The 22771-nt window shown below is 34.2% G+C and overlaps 3 long non-coding RNA genes across 4 annotated transcripts; 2 read left to right on the forward strand and 1 right to left on the reverse strand.

The window, feature by feature from the left end:
• Window positions 1-633: 633 nt before the first annotated feature.
• LOC116403656 lies at window positions 634-8821 on the forward strand. Its single transcript, XR_004216408.1, has 3 exons — window positions 634-789; window positions 6848-6917; window positions 8178-8821. It is a non-coding gene; the product is annotated as an uncharacterized LOC116403656 (long non-coding RNA).
• Window positions 8822-9559: 738 nt separating this feature from the next.
• LOC116404028 lies at window positions 9560-13972 on the reverse strand. 2 transcript variants are annotated; one of them, XR_004216961.1, is made up of 6 exons: window positions 13951-13970; window positions 13553-13623; window positions 13391-13436; window positions 12388-12454; window positions 10681-10785; window positions 9560-9598 (listed from the first exon to the last, which is right to left on the reverse strand). It is a non-coding gene; the product is annotated as an uncharacterized LOC116404028 (long non-coding RNA). The 2 variants fall into 2 exon arrangements; XR_004216960.1 differs by lacking the exon at window positions 9560-9598 and having other exon boundaries at window positions 10724-10785; window positions 13951-13972.
• Window positions 13973-19120: 5148 nt separating this feature from the next.
• On the forward strand, window positions 19121-21080 carry LOC116403776. Its single transcript, XR_004216605.1, has 2 exons — window positions 19121-19715; window positions 20917-21080. It is a non-coding gene; the product is annotated as an uncharacterized LOC116403776 (long non-coding RNA).
• Window positions 21081-22771: the final 1691 nt, after the last annotated feature.

Consider the following 22771-nt stretch of genomic DNA (forward strand, 5'->3'; position numbering starts at 1 on the left):
AATATAAAAATACTTTTTATTTCCCTCTTTTAAATTTTTTTAGTTGGATTTCTACCAACGTTTATTTTAATTTATGGTCAAGTATCATGTGTGGATAAATATTTTAAACATTTGTCGACTTAATTTACGTGGCGAAAGATCCCACGCCTTTTAGACATATTTATGCCAACGTAATTTACGTGACGAAAGACCCTAAATTTTTTATATGCATTTATGACGACTCAAAATTTATACATATGACAACGAAAATAACATGAGCATATGTTTTTTTTAAAAAAATATATATAATTTCAGTTTTTTATGTTCTTTAAAAAAAAAAAAAACATAATCATTTTTTTATGTTTTTTTTTTAAAAAAACATAATTTCTTTTTTACTTCTTCCTCATTTTTTACTATTTCCCTCCAACATTTCCCTCCCACTTTTCTCTCTACCATACAACATTTCCCCCCAATTTGCCGCCTCCTCTTCTCACAGAACGCAACCCAACCACTATCCTTCCGATTTCCCTCTTCCTCTTCTCACAACCTACCATCTGAACGCCGCCACTACCCTTTCTCGATTTCCCTCTTCCTCTTATCGCAACCCACCATGCAAATGTCGCCGCTATCCTCCCCATTTCCCTCTTTCTCTTCTCGCAACCCACCATTCGAACGTCGCTGCTACTTGCTACCATCTGAATGTCGCCGAACGCCACTGCTATCTGCTAGCATCTGAACGTCGTTGGAGGCCGCCACTCCTTTGCTCACCAAACTCGTCGTAAGTGCTCCATTCGTTGCAGCTCACCCTAAGTAAGTTTAACTTTAGTTTATTTATCAAGATTTCAAAGCCTCCAACATTTTGCTTGATTGTATAAGATATTGATATAGATTAGTATATTGTTATTCTGTGTGAAACCAAGGTTAATGTATTCCTATAATTGAATTGTATTTTTTTTCAAGATTACTTTGCTATATGTTTTTTAAGATTACATTGTGTGTGTGGAAGGATATGCTGAAGAATATTCCCTCATATTGTTTATTGACCAAAGTTGTGTATTTATACAAGGGTAATTACCCAAATTAACCAAGCCTACTTTATTTACATTAACATCATTACCCAAATTAACTAAGCCTAATTTATTTACATTAATACCCTCCCTCAAACTCAAGGTGGTAGAGTAGCGATCAACTTGAGTTTGGTAAGTAAGTGACAAAATCGATTAGATGGCAAGGCTTTGGTGAAGATATCCGCAGGTTGTTCAATAGTAGAAACAGAACGTAAGAGGAGGGTGTTGCTTAAGAGGTGGTGACGAACAAAGTGACAGTCATTTTCAATGTGTTTTGTACGTTCATGAAACACATCATTGTGAGCAATCTGAATGGCACTACGATTGTCACAATGGAGGAGGGTAGGACCCTGTTGAGGGACACCCATATCGGCAAGGAGCCACCGAAGCCATATAAGTTCAGATGTAGCATCGGCCAGAGCACGATATTCAGATTCCGTACTGGAACGAGATATAACACTTTGTTTCTTACTACGCCATGAGATGAGAGAATCACCTAAGTAAAAACAGTATCCTGTAGTGGATCGTCGATCAGTAGGATCCCCCGCCCAATCAACATCAGAATATCCCGACAACACAAGGGAAGACTGAGATGAGAATTGAAGACCATGTCCCAAGGTGCCTTTGACATAGCGAAGTATGCGTAGAACAGCAGTGAAATGAATTGTTCGAGGAGCAGCCATAAATTGACTGACAATATGAACAGCATATGCAATATCTGGGCGAGTTACTGTTAGGTATATAAGACTGCCAACAAGTTGCCGATACAAGCTTGCATCGTCAAGAGGAACACCATCAAACGGAGTTAGATGGACATGAGGATCTAACGGTGTTGAAGATGTGGTGGAGTCTGTAATTCCTGAGCGTGCTATTAGATCAGATGCATATTTCGCTTGAGATAACAGATAACCATCTGAACGGTGAGAGACTTCAAGACCGAGAAAGTAATTGAGAGATCCAAGGTCTTTCATCTCAAAATGTTGACCAAGATATTGTTGTAGGTCGGATATGGCCTGTTGATCATTACCAGTAATAATCATATCATCAACATAAAGAAGGAGAAGAACAATACCATGAGTTGTCTGTCGTGTAAAAAGGGCATTGTCGTGAGAGCTGGAGGTAAATCCAAGTTGAGTAATGGTGGAGCTAAACGTGGCAAACCAAGCTCGTGGAGCCTGTTTTAGACCGTATAGAGCGCGACGAAGGAGACACACCTTGTTGGGAGGAGGAGAAGTTCCCTGAGGTGGCTTCATATACACTTCTTCAGATAGGTTGCCGTTAAGAAATGCATTTTTGACATCCATCTGAAAAAGAGGCCACTGTTTGGCAGCAGCAACAGCTAACAAGCTGCGAACAGATGTCATCCGGGCAACAGGGGCAAATGTTTCTTCATAGTCAATCCCATATTCTTGTGAGTATCCTTTTGCAACAAGCCGAGCTTTATAACGTTCAATAGTTCCATCAGAGTGAGTTTTGATTTTGTAAATCCATTTGCAACCAATGGGTCTTTTACCGGGAGGTAAATCAACATAGTCCCAAGTGTGCGTCTTTTCAAGAGCCTGTAATTCTTCATCCATTGCTTTCTGCCATACTGGGTTAATACTGGCCTCTTGATAAGAGGTGGGTTCAACAAGGGAAACAATGGTAGAAAAACAATGGTAATCAGTGAGATGAGGGGGAGGTTCTCTTACCCGGGTAGAGCGACGAAGAGGAGTAGCAGGTGGCGATTCAGGAACATCATCGGAGACAGACGGTGGATCCAGATTTGCAGTAGCAGGTGAAGATTGTGCAAGCTCAGTATCCAAGGTGGGTTCAGAGAGAGGAAAAAGGTCAACAGATGTGTTTGTAAAGAAAGATTGAGGACTAGAGAAGGAGGTGTGGAAGGAGGACAAACGAGAGAACATAGTGTGTTCCCAAAAAGTGACATGCCGAGATATCCGGAGTCGGTTGGAAAGAGGGTCCCAACAACGAAATCCTTTGTGTTCGGTGCCATAGCCAAGGAAGCAACAGAGACGGGCACGTGGTTCAAGTTTATTGTGTTCATGAGGATGTAACAGAACGAAGCAGGCACTACCAAAAACTTTGAGTTTAGAATAGTCGGGAGAAATACCATATAGTTTTTCGAACGGAGAGGTATTTTGAAGGACAGAGGAAGGGAGACGATTGATTGTATATACTGATGTAAGGGCAGCTTCACCCCAGAATTTTTCTGGACAAGAGGCAGAAAGAAGGAGGGCACGTACTGAGTCAAGAATGTGACGATGTTTGCGCTCAGCACGTCCATTTTGTTGAGAGGTATGAGGGCAAGAGCGCTGAACAATAGTGCCCTGTTGGGAAAGAAAAGAAAGAAGGATGGAATCTTTATATTCCAAAGCATTATCAGTGCGAAGAATTTTGATGGGAGAGGAAAATTGAGTGCGAATCATGTTAGCAAACTCAATATATGTGCGAGATAATTCAGAACGATGTTTTAGAAAGTAAATCCATGTAAATCGAGAGTAGTCATCAATGAATAAAACATAGTAGCGATAACCATGAACAGTAGTAATTGGGGCAGGACCCCAAATATCAGAATGCACTAAATCAAAAGGTTTATCACAATTAGAGATGGATTGAGAAAAAGATAAGGCAGGTTGTTTAGCAAGTTTACAATTCAAACAATTAAAAGGAACAAATTTAGTAAGATTAGTCAAATTGTTAACAGAAATTAAATGACGAAGTTTTTCAGAGGAAGCATGACCAAGACGAAGATGCCACTGATATGTGTCAGAATCAGTGACCGAAGCAGAGATGGAAGAAGGAGATGAAATCCGAAGTGATGTGAGCTCAAACAATCTTCCCACTTTGCGACCCGTTCCAATCGTCTGTCCCGTCTGCGGATCCTGAACCTGACAACCATTGGGAGAAAATGAAACATTTAAGCCCAGATCACATAATTGACCAACAGACACTAGATTAAAGGTCAGGTTAGGAACACAGTAAGTATGGGGAAGATGTACACTGGGAGTATCAATGGTACCAGTATGAGAGATGTTCATACAATTACCATCAGCAGCATAAATAGGAGGTAAAGATTTTGTAGGGCTAGAAGTAGACATAAGAGAAGAGTCAGAGGTCATATGATTACAACAGGCAGAATCAAGAAGCCATCGATTACCTGATGAAACAGCCAGAGCGGAGGATGATGAAATTAGTTGATTCAATAAGCTCTGAAGATCACTTATCTGAATGAGGGATGAATCATCCGAGGTCGCAGCAACAACAGATGAGGAACCATGTTTGGTAAAAATTTTCTCTTTTGTGGAAGTGCTAGGAGGTCGGGGTGGTCTGGTAGGGCAGTTATCCAGAATGTGGCCATGTTTATGGCAGTACCTGCACTCTATTTTAGGACAGTTACTAAATTTGTGACCAGAGAGCTTACAATTCTTACAAAACATATTTGCGGCTCTGTTGGGAGTGTATGTGCTAGCAAGGACAACATCAGATTGTTTAGTAGAGTTGATGCCAAGACGCTTTTCTTCAAACAGAATTTCTTGAATAGCTGCATCTAATGAGGGTAAGGGATTCCGGTGTAGTAAAGCAGCTCTAACAGATTCATATTCTGGACGTAATCCCATAAGGACTTTAATAAGGCGAAGATGATCTTTGCTGATGTTCGCTTGGTCAAGTTGAGTCCAAATGGGTTGAAGAACTGCCAAATATTCATTAACAGACTGACCAGAATCTTGATTTAGATTTACAAGTGTACTGTGCAGTTGGTAATAATGGGCTAAACCAATAGACTTGAAGCGTGTAGACAAAAAATCCCATAATATTTTAGCATCATCAAAGGCATCAAACTGTGCATGTATAGCGGGAATAGAGGTGTTACCAAGCCAGGTGATAATTTGATGATTTTTACTGTCCCAATCTTCGAGACGTTCAATGAATGTGTTATCCCCTTCCTTTGCAGTTGGTTTGGTGATGTCGCCAGTTACAATGCGCCATAGTTTTCTTCCAATAAGAAAACTTTTCATTTGATTTGCCCATGTGATATAATTTGTACCATCAAGTATGGTAGAAATGGGTCTAAAGATATGGTCTCTCTCCATTTTGATTTGGGGTTAACAATGCGGATTTTCGGCCGAGTTTTGACTGATTCGTGACTGGATTCGTCAGATCTGGGTTTCACTGTATTGGGCGACTGGATTCAGGGGTGCACGGCTGGGTTGCGGCGACTGGATTCAGGGGTGCACGGCTGGGAACGGAGACAAAAAAAAAACTTGAAGACAAACGGCTGAAAGATTCGTCAGATCTGAAGACAAACGGTTGAAGGATTCTGATCATTCTCGACGTCTCCGACCATCTCCGCTCATTCCTGGTCTCGTTTCCACTCACCCCCGTGTCCTGTAAGTGACTTCCTTAGGGGACTTGGCTTAAGCTTGAAGAGAGAGTGGTTGGATGCCTGTATCCGCTCTCTACAAGGGTCTGTACCAGGTTTCTTCAGCCTCAACCATTCGGAGAAAGGAAAGCTGTGTTTCGAGCAGTTTTTGGTTTCTGATATGAATTATGTGGGTGCTGGTGTCCTGCCTGAAAATGTTGTTCGTCGTCGTCGGAATCGGGAACTTGGACGGGTTCAGAAACGTTGGGATTCGTCAGATCTGGTGGGCGGCGTCGGACGGTAGACGTCGTCTTGCACTCACGGCTGGAAGAGAAGTCGCGTGCGGCTTGGAACGACAGAGGAAGACTGGTGCTTCGCGGATGGAGACGAATCGGAGCGGAAACGGACACCTGCGATGCCGAGGCTGCGACTAATCGGCGCGACGCCGATGCTGTGGTGGAATGGCTGGAGACAGATCGGAGCTGTCTGCGAGGCGCGCCACGTCGATGCTGTGGTGGAGGGGCTGGAGACAGATCGGAGCTGTCTGCGAGGCGCGAGGCGCGATGAGGATGACGATGACGGAACGGCTGCGAGGCGCGATGAGGATGACGGAGACGGTTCGAGACGTCTGCGATGCGCGATGAGGATTCGGGATGGAGACTCACGGGTGGTTGGCGGCGGCGGCGGCGGAGATGAAGTCTGAAAACCCTAGCTCTGATACCATGTGGAAGGATATGCTGAAGAATATTCCCTCATATTGTTTATTGACCAAAGTTGTGTATTTATACAAGGGTAATTACCCAAATTAACCAAGCCTACTTTATTTACATTAACATCATTACCCAAATTAACTAAGCCTAATTTATTTACATTAATAGTGTGCAAGGATATATCGATTTTGCAAAGCTATAGTTTTTCTAATTTTCTTTCTTCACTACTAATTGGAAACATTATTTGTATTCCCATACTTTGAATTTTTTGAAGAACATAACTTGGTTATGATATTTGATGTCTAGTAAATTAGTGATTTGAAGCACAGAAGCCCTGAGTCGTGTCAGTTTGTTTTGTTTATTTGTTTTTCTTTTAAATTATATTCTTTATTCTTTTAGAAACCAAGCAACAATAAAGTCATAGTTTGCGACGAGAAATTGAAGAACATATTTGGAGGGAAAAATGAGGTTGGATTTTTGGAGATTGTAGGTTTGATAAGTACTCCACACTTTCTATAATTATTCAAAGTATGGAAGATAAACATAATATGGACCTTCTTTTTAGTCCATGAAGATTAACTTTTTGTTTTGTACAAGGGAAGAGTACTAACTATTGCTATTGGAAAATGTTTGCTTGGTTCTAAAATCTTGGTTTGTTCCATTCAACGTGACTAACAATTTTTAATATGTAGGATGAATTTATTTTTCATGTATTTTGTTACATAACTTAGGTTCACTCGTGAGGGATTAATATCAAGCTAGTGGATGAATACTTATTGGATCTTGAAAGGAGATTTAAAGGTATAGATGTTTACATCTTTAACTAGCCCTTCTTTTTTTTCTTCTTTTTTTGTGCTTTTAACTACCCTTCTTAACAATGTTAATTGTTCCAAATTAAGCAATCGGTTATATTTCTCTCATAAGTAAAAGACATTTTAAGTTGTTGTGTTAATTAGGGTCATGGCTTTTTAGATTTTCTTGGCAGATGATGCAAAAGCCTATAGAATACTAGAATTCACATCTTATATTTTATTGGTTGCTATTAGTTGGACTGGTCATTAATTGTTGCATAAGACAGATTTATCTTGTACAACCTTTCTAGATCTTGTACGAATTTTCTCAATTTGCTACACGAACTTTAGAATTTTTGTCGATTGGAGTTCTTTTGCTTGTTTGATTATTTGATCGACTAGTTATTTTGTTTTTCACATTTTGAATTGTTTTGTAATGAAGGCAAAAAGGTGAATTAATAGTTTTGAGTAGATATGGTTTCCTTCAAAATGATTGACCGCAAGAGTGAGTTTAAATTTTCTCTTAAGGATATATTATTTTTTTTATTTTGTTTAGTGGATCGGTTTCATATTTGAAATATTTAGTTATTGGTTTAGGGTTAAGCTACTTGGTTAGTACAATCTTATTGGTTTATTTTGTTTGTTTTTTGGTATTTAGAATGATTAGGACAGAGTGTTGTTCGTTTAAGGGGTTGAATATTGTGAATCGGGCTTTAGTCATTAATCGTTATGTAATTACGATGTTAATCTAGTAGTTTTGCTTCTCATCTTTGCCTCGATACTTGGAGTTTCATTATGGTCATCAACTCATTCACTTAGTTTAGAGTGTAGTTATGTGAGCCCTAGGTTTCTTAGAGATTATGTGTTGCATATTTTGTTAGGATTTCTACGTCTACGCTTAGCAATGCTCATGCATAAAAGAGAGAAGGTACGTGATTTTTTCTAATCATTTTGTTTCTTATATGAATTGTTTTAGTAATGGCATTAATGATAAATTTGGCTTAAGACTACGAGGATTTGTGCTCATTTTTTGGTTTGTGCTCATTTTCAAATCCATAAAATAAGTGCATTAAGAATTTTTATAAATGGTTATATATATTATTTAACTAATTAAACTTGTTGATTTAGTGGTGATCCAATATTTGAGCCATGAAATTAATAGTGTTTAGACTAGATTTGTGTTCAAGTATGTGAATTATCATCACTTGTTGTGGCTGAGAGAAAAATGCAATGATCCTTTCTCTTGAATCTTGATTGTTGTATTGTGTAGGAAGAGAAGGCTATTGATCGTGGAATTCTTTCCTTGCTCCAACCTGCAACTTTGGTTCGAACTTTTGGACAAAGGAACCATGTTTGCTTGAACGAGGGTCCATCATTGTTCCTCCATACTGTCCTCCCTAGAAAATGAAAACCCACCTAATCCCCCTTGAAACTCCTTGCTCTATCATCGTCTATTTTCGTGGATTGTTTTATGATGTTAACAATGACCCAGAAGGTGGTTATTACATAAGGTGCATGTTGGTTATGTCATTATTAGTTTTTTACATTCCTAGAATAGAACAGGGTTGAATACAACACTAATAGGGTATAGAAGTTTGACTTTGTTGTGTTTTGACAATTTAATTGAACCTACAGAGGTGCAAGAGCAGTTGTGTGGGAGAACTTGAAAAACAATCCTCTCTTTAATATCTTTACCGACCATCCAACGACGTATTATGAAGATATGCACAGGGAAATATTTTGTTTATGTCCTCTTGGACATCTCTATCGACCATCCAACGACATATTATGAAGATAGCTATTATTATTGATTTAGAACATGCCACATATAGTAAATTTTAGCTAACTATATTGGATTGAAATTGTGTAATTGTTGATGACATTGTTGAGATTAATGAAATTATTGTTGGTTTATTAATTATACTAAATTATTCATCATTTTTTTGTTGTAAATCTACTAGTTGAATAATTTATTTTGTTGATGGATCTGTTTTATTGAAATGAATGTACCTAATGCAAGAAATGAAAAATTGTGTATTAAATATATTAATAAATGATATACTTAACATTAAATACATGTCAAATATACTATTTCACTTGAATTAAATATAAAAATTTACTTGATGGATAAATAGTGTCAAGTATACTATCTTACTTGATGGGTAAATAGTGTCAAGTATATTATCTTATTTGACATGTAAATAGTGTCAAGTATATAATCTTACTTGACGTACAAAAACCGTCAATTATAGGACTTTATTTGACACGTAAAATGCGTCATTTATATGACCTTACTTGACACGTAATAAGCGTCCAATGCGATAGATTACTTGACGTTAATACAATGTCAAGTAAATGTATACTTAACATTTTTTTAGTGTCAAGTAATGCGACTATACTTGACAGTCGATTACTTGACGCTTTTAAAAACGTCAAGTATACGTTTACTTGACAATGTATTCACGTCAAGTAAACCAATTTTTGTAGTAGTGTTTTTAAGTTTCCGAATCCAAAACAATGCAATTTAAATTTTTTGAAGAGAATTATTAGTGACGTAAACGAATAAATATAAGTGATATAAGAATTTTTAGGGATATAAGCATTTAAGAATACCTCCATCTCCATTTTTTATGAAGTTAATCTTGCCACAACAACTGCAGCAGCCTCTTGATCAAACCTTTGCACCAATTCCTGAAATCAATGCCTCAAATATTTAGCTTTTCCCCAACATCGAGATAGAGAAAGAGAACCAACCAGAGAATTCATCTGTTTGTATTGGCTTCTCATTATTCATGGAGACAAAAGGAGACAAATACAGAGAGTTCAAGTGTGTGTGTATGTGTGCATAAAGCACTAGATAGGGTTGAGGTTTAGGGCACATCAAACCAATATATATACAACCACTCTTGAATATTTTTCATGAATAGAAATGATGGTGTTCATTTGTATGTGCAAAATGTCAATTGCAAAATGTCAACCATGAAATATATAATCCTGTTCTCACAAGTAATTCCCACAAACTAATTTTTCCTAGTTACTTGAGTTGAGGTTTCTTCAGACATATACACGATGGAAGAAGTGAGATGAGATCGAAGCTTAGCATGACAAGCAGATAAGCAAGAAGTGAGATGAGATCGAAGCTTCAAGTATAAGAATGCAAAGCACTCTCTCACCCCTGTTTCTTGCAATAAAACTCTCAAAATTAAATATAGTAACAAACATTAGCTATTCTTTGGTTAACTCTTCTCCGATGAAATTTAGTTTATTATCCCATTGTAAATACTAGCTCTGAGAATCTGTACATACTCTACTCTTAAGTTAAAACCTATTACATTGAAAAATGTGAGATCGACCAAAGAAGAAGTTTCCTCCTCCCTAGGCTTACTGCACTGTTGTCCATGGTAAGAAAGGTACTTCAAAAAGAAAATGTCCAAGGTATGCAAATTTCATCAATGAAAAGTTCACAATGTTTAAAGTAGAGCAAAATGACCATTTGTAGTCCTTAAAGTTGGGTCGTTCCTAGTCCTTACAACAAAAATACTACGACAATACATGTATGACAATTTGTAGTCCTTAAAGTTGAACAATTTGACATATCCTTAAGGGACCAAAGAAACGTAGTTAGAAAAACTTAATAAGAATGAGAATAAATACAAGTAAGGAGGGTGGTATTGTCCCAAATTCCCACAACTCTTCTCAAACCTTCAAAATTCTATGGAAACTCATCAATAAACAATAGAGCTTTAGGTAAACTTTTGAAATTGGAAACTTACCATGGCTCTATTCGGTGCAAGTCCACATACTTTACTTTTTTTTACCTTTGAGTTAAACAAACAATAGAGCTTTAGGTAGACTTTTGAAATTGGAAACTCATCAACCTAGCCATATAATTAAAGATCAAATTTGCTTTAACAAAACGTACGTTGAAGTCCTTTCAACCCGATTAAAAAAAAAAAAAACAGATAAGTCTAACACTTTAACAAATTTCTAGTGCATATTATGCATCTCAATTGATCACAACAAAATAAGATTGAACATAAATACCCATAAGTAATACCTTTTCAATATTGCATTTTCATAAAACTTACAAGGGTGAGTATATAAATTATACCACCAATACTTATCTAGAAAGTCTAGTAGAGCAGATAGCTAAATAAGATTTGAATTTGTAGCTAAATTTAAAACACGAAAACTATAGTCTCTGCAATACAATAGCAATAGCAAAATTATCAACATAGTGCAGCAAGTATCTCTGATATAATTTAATTAAGCATGTATTGCTAATACAGTAATACTAAATATGGAAAATATCTAGAATCCCATAGCATACAACACCAAATTTTATATGTTGTAAACAAAAGGACATGGTGTCTTCATGAGAATAAACTAGAGTAACAGTGCCTCATGTAAAATTATATCAAAACCTCACATACCAGACAAATATATCCTTGATAAAAATAGAAATTAGAAACTAAAAAATGTTGTTTAAATCCAAGTTATAAATGAAAACTAATGAAATCCACAGCTAATAACAATATAAAAATGCTTAACTAGATACAAATAAGTTCTTTCTGTTGTCTAACTCTAAAACAACAAATACTCATCATTACCTCTGAATATCCCTGCAGCTGGTACAACATTCAAAAATGTTTCAATAGCTCCCAACACATAACTGAACCACCAAATTGAGGAGAAGACAGAAGTTAAGATACACAGAAGTAGTGCACATTTTGACTTAAAAAAATAAAACACAACAAAAACGCTGCTGGACAATGAAAGAATGATAAGACAAAAACTTGGTGGTTAGAATTTATATGCTCGCCTTTGTAAAAACTTGTTAATTCAACCATTTCTTCTTGAAGGTGAAGACAATACTAAAGAAATGATTATGAACCTAACCTAAATTAAATGCCCCAAACTAAAAACGATATGGTTATAATGGGGGCTAATTCTAAATCTTTTCAAATCCCTTCCCTTCACTCTTCTTTACTAATACAAAGAGTTTATAATATTTTAATCTACTGTTGATCATTAAACCAAGATATATATATACACACCTTATATAGGACATTATGTAATGGGACAATGAAGAATAAGTTCAATAAACTTTAATGTACTTCAATCTACCATAAACTTGAGTTCACTCAAAACCTTTAAGAAAATGGACAAATAGAAATATAATCAAGCAAACATAATCATTTTGTTAGGTACATGCAAGATAAACTATTCCACACCAACATATATAATCAGTATACAAATGAAATCTTTGAGTTTCACAAGCTAAACTCAATTTAAACTTTGAACTAACAAGTCCAAACAATTTTCATTGTAATTCAATAGTTAAAAACGTACCTTGGAGTCTTTCCAACCCTATCAAAAAAACATATAAGTCTAGCACTTTAACAAATTTCTAGTGCATATTATACATCTCAATTGATCACAACAAAATAAGATTGAACATAAATACTCATAAGTAATACCTTTTCAATGTTGCATTTTCATAAAAATTCAACAAGCATTGTCACTCTCTCGAGGATTCTTCAAGCCCTAAGTATGAAAAAATGTTCAATGATTAAATCATACTCCATTTACATGACAATTTGACAAAGTTGAGTTGATAACTCTCATAAAGCCCTTAATTCCCCCTCCCCCAATTTCCAACACTATTGTTGGAAAGGAACAACAAGATATTTCAAAGTAAGGAAAGAACTACTATGGAGATTTTGGATGATATTAATTCAAGCAAACGTTGATGTACTACTAATATACCATACTAACTAGACTAAAACACTTTCAACGAGACTAAAATTATACAAAATATACTTTAAACCACAATAGTTGAATATGTATTTTGGTAGGGAGGTAGACACTACTTACTTGAACAAATAACGACAATGTCCTTGAAGTAAGAGAACTTTCAACGAGACTAGAATTATACAAAATATACTTTAAACCACAATAGTTGAATATGTATTTTGGTAGGGAGGTAGACACTACTTACTTGAACAAATAACGACAATATCCTTGAAGTAAGAGAACTTTCTGCTAATCCTCAATTCAATCAATTATTCAAAATGTCATAAGGTAGTCATAGGAAGAAAATATGTTTAAAAACGTTGATAAAAAGTAGAGGTAAAAAAAGTGTATAGGCTTAAATTTCAAAAACTTAAAGCCAAAAATCAAATAGATAACATACAGAAATTCTCTTAGAAAGTGTATAGGCTTAAATTTCAACATACACATTCATACATTTCCCATGTGTATAACATACATCGCGGTTTATGTTTCAAGCAGAGGGTGTATTTCGACATTTTCAAATTTACTCCTCTTGGAAAGATCTAGCATGGTAAGTGGCAAATAAAATTCTACCATACAAAATAAATCTTAATTCACCATCATTTTTTTGTCTTTCCTTTCAATATAGAACATGTAGTAATTTTTGTTGCTACTATCCTTATTGTAAGAAAAGGAGAGAGAACATACCTATAATTATCAATAATCACTTCCCTCTATCCTTCAATCAAAGCAACTCAATAGCAACCATAAACAAAATATCAATAGAAAAATCAAAAGTAATAAAATTCAATTGGAAAATGCATAGACAAACAAAAAGACCCTACACACCATAAAAGTTTAAAATCTCACATTTCATTTTTCATTCTCTTTTTCTCAAAGCTTCAGCCCATAGCCATGACATCTCCCTTGGCCTTGATTTCCTAATTCGAGCGAACAAAAATCAATCAAAAATCAACCAAATGCTTCATTGAGGCATTTCATCAAACACATTGTAAGCTACCAAAATGTTTCATCACATAGCCAATCAAAAAGAAAAAATGTAGATTCAAATTAGAAAAATGATTGTAAACAACAATATTGAATAGGATGGTAGACAAAACAAACACATATCTCATATAAAAGCAAAACCATGAGGGATGTTTTTCATAAAAAGAACCATCAATATATCACATTGTGGGTAAAATGAAAGCATTTGAAGTTAATATATTGTATAAATACAAACAATAGAAATAATGGTTGAGATTCACCAGTGAGTTCAGCGGTGCAAGGGGTGTTGAGTGGTTGCGTCGGCTGAAAGAGAGAAAGAGAGGGATTTCGCGCGTTGTTGACCAAAAGTCTAGTCTTTTCTGACGTGCGTGAGAGAGGGAGAGAGATGGTTAGCGGAAGGGAGGAAAAATCGAAGAGGGGCGACGTGTGGATCTTCCACAAAGAAGAAGAAGAGAAGAAGAAGAGAAGAAGAAGAGGAGGAGGAGGAGGTAAAGAAAGAGTTTTGGAAATGTTTTATTTTAATAAATAAATTATTTAATGTTTTTAGAAGTAGGAAAAAATCTGATTTTAATAAATCTTTTATTTAAAATAAATTTTATTTTAATAAATTAAATAAAATATTTTTTTGTAACTTTTATGACACCAAATAACTGTCGCGGAAAGTAAAATCTGAAAAATTCCGTCTTTTCCCGCCAAAAACGCAGTTTTTTAGCTTTTGTGACAGTTTTTTCTCTTCTCCTTTCAATTTGGGACGTATACAACTGTCATAGTAGATCACTTTTGTACTAGTGGGGGAAGGGTTAGGTTATAGAGGGTTAGAGTTATGATAAACTTAGTGTTATGATAAACTTAGGATTATGATAAGATGTGTTTGGGGAAAAGGTTATGGAGAAAGTGTTATGATAAGATGTGTTTGAGGGAAGGGTTATGTGGGTAGCGTTATGATAATGTTATAATAAGATATGTTTGAGGGAAGGGTTATATGGGTAGTGTTATGAAGTTTTTTATTTTTTATTTTTTTAAATTCATATTATAGATCCAATACACAAATTTTTATACTTAATTTCCTCAATCGTCTTAGTTTTCGTAAAATAATTTGCCTAAATTTCTTTAAGTACGACGCTCATTTTCAACATTTGTTTTAGTAATCCTTACTTGTGAATAAATTTGTTTTTTTTAAAAAAATTCACATTCTAAATCTAATACACAAATTTCGTGTATTTAATTTACCAAATTGTTGTAGTTTTCGTAAAATAATTTGCTTTAATTTCTTTAAATACAATGTTCATTTTTCAACCTTTGTAGAATTTGTTTTTTTTTAAAAAATCATATTCTAAATCCATTTACACAAATTTCGTATATTTAATTTACCAAATTATCATCCTAGTTTTCGTAAACAAAATTCCTTCATTCCTTTAAATATGACGATCATTTTCAATCTTTTTTATGTAGTCGTTAGGTGCGAATATTTTTATTTTTTAATTCATATTCTAAATTTAATAACACAAATTTTGTATATTTAATGTACCAAATTATCCTAGTTTTTGTAAAATAACCTGTCTTAATTTATTTAACTACGATGTTTATTTTCAACATTTTGTAAGTATACGTTACGTACTTACAAAACATGTAAAGAAGTGTAAATTACGTACTTGGTAATTTTAATAAATTGGTTTTTATGAATGCGACACGCAACCCATAAACATGTAAAGAAGTGTAAATAACCATTGAAATTACCAAGTCCTGAAAACAGAAAAAAACAATCATGGCTTTTACCAACTCTAGTTTTGTTTTCTGGTGAGAAATTACAATGAATCTAGTTTTAGGCTTCTCTTCAATTTATTTTAGGCTACTTTTAAAATATCAACTTTAATTTAACGGTGATTTATATACCTTCAAAATATTTATTTTAGTCTTTCGACAATAATTATTGGGTAAAAAAAGGATGAACCTACCATCTCTATAACAAAAGATTGTTATGTTAATTTAACAAAACTTAATTTAATAACCAAAATAACATTATGAAAGTGGCAAAATATAGACAAACCACCTCTAGATTTGTTGAAATTACGGCCCCACTAATTTTTAATTTAATCAAATAGTCCTTATAGTTTGCTAATTGTTGTAATCAATTTATTGTAATTTGTTAAAATTGTACCTTTTTTTTTTTTTTTATTGAATTGACATTCCTTAGATATTTAAGCTAATTAACAAAATACAATAAGGTTGAGATTGATATCAAAATCTTAATTTCACAAATATATTGATATGAATTCTGACATAGAGTTGATGGAAGGTAATTAAATTAAAATTTTAATTGTGTAATTTACAATAAATTATTTAATGAAGAGTACAGAAAAGAATTAAAATTTTAATAATGTAATTGTACCAAATTTATAACTTAAAAATGAGTGTTTTTAAAATAAAAAGACTATAATTAACACAACTGATAAGTATATAGAAACTATAAATGAGAAAAAAAATAGTATTTAAACTTAAATGAATTAATTATAAATGAGGGAGAGTTGAGAAAGGGTTGTGAAGAGTTGAATAAGGGTTAAGGGTTGAGGGGAGAGGTTAGGGGTAAAACTAAGGTTATGGTAACTCTTCCCCCAAACACACCCTAAGGGTTTGAGTCCCATATCAATTGAGATTCTAAGATTACTCCACTTATTAAGGCTGTAGTGAGATCATCTACTAAATTCCTCTAAGACCTCACACACTCCAAGGAGATGATTTCTTCTTCAACAACTATTTCATGGCTCCATGTCTTAGTCGAAAATGTCATTTTTTACATTGTACACTTGTTCTTGACAATACCTATAACAACATGTGAATCGCAATGCATAGATATTGATATAGATGTCCTTCATAGTGGAATGTCTCCTAGTAGACTTCTTAGTGACTCTGCTTCTTGTTCAGCTAGTTGAAGTGTTATAAACCATGACTCCATGGTGATCATGATATACATGTTTGATTAGCTATTTTCATAAAATGACTTCTTTCTTAGTATAAATATGTATCCACTAGTTGAGCTCATTTCACCATTATCTATTACCTACCTTGCATCAAATATCCTTCTAACACTTCATAATTTTTTTTTTTGAAATGCCAACAAAAGTTCATTGCATCTACCTTAGCAAATAACGAAGTGTTGTCCAATGAACTTTATCAAGATTATGAATATATCTATTCAATCTACCCACAACATATGCAATATCAAGTCTAGTATAATTCATTAAAAACATAACAATACTAATTATATTTGTATATCCAGATTGCGAGATACTTTCGCACTATTAATCTTAAGACTCGTGTTTGGATCATAGACTGTGTTCTTACAAGAGTAAAATCAAAGCTTTGAATCTCTTTAACAATTTTGAAATATCGTGTGATTGATAAAAAGAGAAATCATTTTTAGTTTTTCTTATTTTAAGACCACGTATCGCATTAATCTCACCTAAATCTTTCATTTCAAAATTGTGAGGATGTAAATATGTCGGTGTTATTAATTATATCTATGTTTATACAAAAATCAACATATCATCGACATACAAACATATTGATATGAAAACCCAAGATTTGAAAATTAGGAATCCAATCGGTAAATCCCTAATATCAAATTAAATTCTAAAATCTTCAAATCAATTTGACAACAACCCAACGGAATGAGTTAGAATTGGTTTACCCTTTGATCGAAGACCAATATATAGATAAGGAGAACTAGTTCTTCACTCCAAATTCAAATACTCATAAGCAAGGTGATCAAACTTATCCAAATGTTCTTGACATGCAATCTTGAGCCAATAATAGCAAAAATATAGTGACGAGACTTTGTATCTACTGGAGAATTTCTATTGCTAGAAAGCCCTAAACTTCAATTATAAAAAACTTTCTTGAAACAACCTAAATGCAAGGCTTAAATAGCCTTCCAATAAAAATCCTAATAAATTGTGAAAAGACTAAATTAGCCATACTAAATATGATTAAAAATGATAAAACTGGAAAATATTAAAATTACATCATAATTACTAAATATAATTTAATTGATAATTTTTTATTTGTTCGGTTCATATCATCGTCTCATTCTTTTGATTGATCGAATTCAAATCAAACCTTGTAATGCAGTTTTGAAGTCATGAGTTGCCAAAGAGTAATTGGTTCCCTCATGTAGCGTCAACTAACTCAAATATTGCATCTCTATATTCACTCAACAATTTTATCACTTAATGACATAAAACTATATGCAACACTATTATTTGTATATCCAATAGAAACACAATCAAAAGTTGTAGATCCAATCATAGGTTTTTTGACTTATGAATATGCTACCTTGGCTAATGTCACACCTTCACTCGGAACACATCCCTCCTTCGCGTTCCAAGACATGGAAGCAACTTGAGCAACTTCAATGCCTCCAACGAAGTGTCAGAACATTCGAACTTAATCTTAGCTTCTTACTTGAAGCTTACTGAAGGAGAATGTCGAAACGCCTAATTCTTAAGACTTAAAAACTTGTCATATGACATAAGAATGCAACACTTACGAATTAGAGAAAACTTAACAAATTTATTCATTCCTTAACAAACTTAGTATAATTACAAGGTTATGATTTAAAAACTTAAAACTTTTGAACTTAAACTCCAATGCCTTATCCAACTTTTAATTCCTCACATAACGCAATGGCTCCCATTTTCTCCCAACCTACTCGATTTCACTTACCCGAGGAAAGAAAAACTTAAGAAGTAAGCCTATTGCTTAGTGATTGACATTTTAAGAAAAACTTTGAGTCATACAAGTACATGCATAAATTTATTATGCAAAATCAATTTCATAACACTTCATCATGCGTTAAAAACATTAAACACCACATTAGCCTCTACTTATTCATTTTGTCAAGAGATTAAACCATCCCCACTTACAGACTATTGTAACAACACATTTCATCAATGTCATTAGAGATTTACATGTTTATTTAAGAAAAATTTCATATATTCATAATTTTTTAATTTAAATTACAAGGATAAAAAAAATATACTTTACATATTCCTCTTTATATACATAGAATATAAAATAAATACATAGTATATTTTTTCTAAACTTAGAGTGTATTTGGGTTTCGACTTTCTAAATGTTTAAATAAGTGTTTATACGAGCAAAATAACTAAGAGAATGAAAATATAATTTGAGTTTTAAAATACACATAAATATTACACATGTTTTTCAAACATAACAAAATAAGTAAAAATATTTACAAATGTAGCGAAGTTTCATTGTCTATCAAACGATAAAACATCTATCATTGTCTATCGCTAATGTCATTTTGTTAAATAATTTGTTAGGGGCTGTTTGGGCCCCGGGTAATTACTGCGGGCTTGGGTTATAATAACCCAAACCCACGTTTGGGGCCCGTATAATGGAAACCCTAGTTTTAGGGTTTCCATTATGCGTCTTCACTTCATCTTCCATTCGTTTTTCTCTCCGGTTTACTTCCTCTCAACGCGTCTTCATCCTTCGCAACTCGTCTTCAATCTCTGTACACTACTCGTCCTTTAAGCCGTTTAATCCTTCCAATCGAAATCATCCCCTCTCTTCAATCCTTGTAACGACATTGATTTTTCTTTCATTTCGAAAATTTTTTTTCCCTTTTTTCGTCAACTCACCTTCAACATATTCCGGTTTAGGTTTGGCCGTCGTTTTCTTCTCAGCAATTTTTACTTCTTCTATCTTCCTTTCTCTCACACTCTTCGTCCTCCCAGTTATCGTTAGGCTTCGCTCACCGTGTTGCCTTCGAAACAAATGGGTCTTCTTTCGGTTTCGTTGATCGGCTGTGTTTTACATTTTGCCTCCGAAACCTTTTCGTTATTGGTGAACATGCAATCCAACTCGGTTTTCCCCTTTCAGAAGACCTTGCCGCTTGGACTCCCACTTGCCGATCATGTAATTTTTTTCCCTCTGATTTGGACACATTCTAAACCACGAATACTATCTGCAGTTGGGATGTTCGAGCAAGGTATGGTCCGAGGTAAGTGGTTGGATTTCGAGTTTCTTTCTTTGCCGATGATGAGGATTAGGGTTATGCACTGTTTGAATAATTTTTTTTTCTGATTAGTTCGTTTCTGTGCATAATTATTTGTAATCGTTTTTGTTTTTTACTTCTATTGTTTTTCATATTCGGTCATCCCAATCTGTTTACTTTCGACGTTTTTTATTACAATTGTTCCTGTAGTTTTTTGAAGTCAGTTCTGTGTATGTGTATCTGTGAAAATTTTTGTCTATGTGCTTCAACATATATCCCTGTCTATGTGAAAATTTTTGTTGGTTTCACTTTGTAATCTGAACATATTTTGTACCATTTTTTTAATATTATCCCTCATAAATATGTTGACATATTTATTTCATTTGGAACTTTGACTAACTATGTTGACACTGCCCGTTTACTTGCAATCAATATGACTTATGAATTTGCTTTGCTGACAAGTCTTTTCTCTTTACTTGCAAGCAACTGTTCTGTTTCTTTCTCTTTATTTCTAAGCAAATCTCACTCATCCATCCATAAACTGCACTGTCTGTGTTCATTTCATTTTTTGGTTATTTATTTGTCTACTCATAGGTTATCTTTATCTTAGTTGTAGGTTTTGACCATTTGCTTCCCTTTTCTGTACACTTATGTAATTTGCAGAGATTCTTTTTTTTTTTTTTTGTTTGAGTGAATAAAGACATACTTTATTCACTCCCTTTGTTGTATTTTATTGTGTTGTTTTCCTTGCTTTCTCCTCTGTGCTTTCTTTATTTGGTATGTAACTTAACTTTGTTTTCTTCTTTTCAACTTCTATTTCGCCTTTTTTTTTCTTTTGCCATATCTATGTTAAGTAGATTCGCTTATGTTTAAAGCATATTTGTGTCGATGTTTTATGCTTATTTGGTTGCATTTGTATAGCTATATATGTTTTGTTGCACATCCTATTGTTGCTTCTTTTTGTATTATTGTTTGTAATAGTTGATCCAGTTCGTTACATCGAACGGATTCAATTCCTCTGAGGCACAACGTTTTTTTAAATAACATGGCCTAAATTGCTCATTCATTTTAATCAATCTTCTTTTTTCAATTTCACCTTGACATTCGTCCAAACAATACGGTATGTAATCAATACACCTCATCCTTATACTATTTGTACTTGTACTTTTCTTATGTCGGTACACTAATTTCATTTCTTTATTTGCAGGATATCTGACTTCCTACTTCGTTCGTTAGAGGTACGAGGCATTGGAGCTTTATATTGTACTACTTTATTTTCAAGTATTGTCAGTTAATACTTTTGCATTCTTCTATATTGTACTTCGGACTTTAGTCAGTATATTTGGTAATAAAGAATTCTATTTTTTTTCATGATTCCAAATGTAACTGTAATTTTTTACTTGAAACTTTGTTTCGGTTTAAAAAAAGGTCTTCATTTTTAAAATTTTGACTATACAAAGTGTATACCCACACAACCATATTAGTAGTATGAAACTGGAAAGATCGTTTGAATCTATTCAAATTGAAAAAGTTGTTTTTCCAATAACTATTTAAAAAAATTTGCATAAAAAATGCTATTTTTGGTTAACAAAGCCTATTGTGAACATCAAATCTCATTTTCTAGAATTTTATTACTTTTTTTTTTCGTACCAAGGTTATGTAATTTTACCATCAATTTCTATTTGAGAAAACGTGTATAATTTGTTATAAAATAAATACAATGACATCAACATTTGTAAAAAGAATACATTTCCAACTGAAAATAAACAAAATTTTCACGGGCATTTATATGCAATTGTAAACAAATACATTTCCAACCGGAAATTTTCAAGAACATTTGTAAGCAATTGAAAGTCTTTTCTGAAAATTTGGAAGAAATAATTTTTAAAAAAAAGATAAAGAGAAAATATGGCTGAAACAAATTTTAAAATAAAAGGAAAAATAATAACACTTTCGATATTAGCCAACTAATAGACCACATCGTACTTCTTTTTAAAAATATAGCCAACTGTTTTCTTTCGATATTAGTCACACTTTTTAAATTGAACAACATGAATCTGGAACAGTTTGTTTTGGTTTACGGTTCGAACATACTCATACTAGTAACATATTGTTGATCCATAAGTTCATTTTACATAAGTATATGTTAGAAGTACATAAATATTTATATTAATGTATGCATTTAAGGTATACTAGCATTACAGTGCTAAAAATAGATTGTGTGGTTTGTAGGCGCTACCCTGAAATGGATAACCAAAACATTCGCACTATACTAGCTGTCTTCACATCCACCCATAATCAATTAATACTGCTATTGGATGCACTAATGAATGACAATAAGCGGGTGACCCATATACCGTACGAATTTAGGCATCAAATTAGACAACTTTCATACTTCCGTATGATACACTCCTCCGACCTCGTTTGTCGTGAAAGTACCAGAATGGACAGACGAACTTTTCCCATTCTATGTGACTTACTGAGGACGATTGTTGGTCTAACGTCGACCGAAATCGTCGATGTCGAGGAGATGGTCGCCATGTTTTTGCATATTTTGGCCCACGATGTGAAGAATAGAGTCATCCAGCGGGATTTCGTGCGATCAGGAGAGACTGTTTCCTGTCACTTTAACCTCGTACTGTTGGCGGTGTTGCGATTGCACGATGAGTTGTTGAAGAAACCTCAGCCAGTGACTACCACATGCACTGATTCACGATGGAGTTGCTTCGAGGTCCGCATATTACTATATCATGTTACTTATCAATCACCACGTCCAATGACTAACTGGGTGGTATTTCATTCTGCAGAATTGCCTTGGGGCATTGGATGGCACGTATATCAAGGTGAACGTGCCGCAAACCGATAGGCCTAGGTATAGAACACGTAAGGGAGAAGTTGCAACAAACGTCCTCGGTGTGTGTGATACGAAAGGCGACTTCGTCTTCGTATTGGCTGGTTGAGAAGGATTCGCAGCAGATTCGCACATTCTTCGAGATGCTATTGCACGACCAAATGGGCTGCATGTTCATCAGGGTAATCAAATGTTTTATGCCTCGAACATA

The sequence above is a fragment of the Cucumis sativus genome, chromosome 5 (assembly GCF_000004075.3).
Source record: "Cucumis sativus cultivar 9930 chromosome 5, Cucumber_9930_V3, whole genome shotgun sequence".
NCBI lineage: Eukaryota > Viridiplantae > Streptophyta > Magnoliopsida > Cucurbitales > Cucurbitaceae > Cucumis > Cucumis sativus.